Here is a 1,419-nt window from a genome sequence, read left to right on the forward strand (position 1 = left end):
TGCCTGGTTACAACTGAGAAATAATCCTTCTTTCTCCCATGCACAGGCATGTAATTCAAGTGGCAGTCTAGCCCTAGCACTTCCAAGTGAAGTGCTTGATGGCCAAAAAAGTTGAAGATGGACAGGAAAGTTCTCAAAACTGATGTGAATCAGATCTGCCAACAGAGGTCTCCAGTAATTTCATAGGTGAAAAGAAGTTTTTGTTGTATTTGGGAGGGAGGAGGAATCGCTCTCTTTTCCCTCCACATTTTTAATGACATAATGAAAAGAGCCTGTAAAGATGCTCACAAGAGGAACCACATACCAACATCAGCTTTTGTCAGGCATCGGATTCCACATGAGATTGGCCAACTAGTGGATGCTACCTTGACTTGTATTGCACCTTCCCCCTGAGCTGCGTCATTCTGAGAATTGTACATTCCCCTAAAGGTAAGCGTGTGTTCTCTTTTAGGTTGGTGGACCTACTCCGGCGGGCTTTAAACTAGGCTCGTCGGGGGAAGGGGAAGATGAGGGCGGAGGATACATCAGACTACCAGACCAAACGGCGTCCACAACTACAGCCCAGCCCAAACCAACAAGCGTAGCAGATAAACAGGTAAGAGATGGGGACCAGGGGAATGCTGGGGCTAGGGGGTCAGTATACACATCTACTGGAGGCCTGAAATGCCTCTACACTAATGCCCGTAGCATGGGGAACAAGCAGGAGGAACTCGCCCTCCTGCTGGCTGACACCAGCCCGGACATTGTGGGGATTACGGAAACATGGTGGGACTCCAAGCATGATTGGGCGGTGAATGTCAAGGGCTATAGGCTGTACAGGAGGGACAGGATAGGAAAGAGAGGGTGGGGAGTGGCACTCTATATCAAGGAGGAATACACATCCTCGCTAATTAGTAAAGAGTCAGGGGAGAAGCACTCTGAAGTGCTTTGGGTTAGGGTTCAAGGCAAAAGAGGGGAAAGGGACCTAACGGTGGGAGTTTACTATAGACCACCCAACCAAGGAGAGGAGCTTGACCAGGAATTCTGGGGTCAGCTCACCGAGGTAGCGAAGGTTAAGGATGTGGTAGTCATGGGGGACCTGAACTTCCCAGACATCTGCTGGGAGGAGCAGTCAGCCAGGTCTGAGTGCTCCCGTAGGTTCTTAGACAGAGTCCAGGACCTTCATCTAACCCAGGAGGTGCACAGCCCCACCAGGGGGGATGCCTTGTTGGACTTGGTGTTGGCCACGGGCGACGACCTGGTGAGGGGGCTGCGGGTGCTTGACCCCCTGGGCGACAGTGACCACTGCCTGCTGGAATTCACCGTTCAGCGCAAGGTGGCAAAGGCAAGCAGTCAGGCTGTGGCCCTAGATGTTAGGAGGGCGAACTTCAACGAGCTAAGGAGGATAGTTGGAGAAGCGCTGAAGTCTCAGAGGGGAGG

This window comes from Alligator sinensis, unplaced genomic scaffold (assembly GCF_000455745.1).
Source record: "Alligator sinensis unplaced genomic scaffold, ASM45574v1 scaffold126_1, whole genome shotgun sequence".
In the NCBI taxonomy this organism is placed as follows: Eukaryota; Metazoa; Chordata; order Crocodylia; family Alligatoridae; genus Alligator; species Alligator sinensis.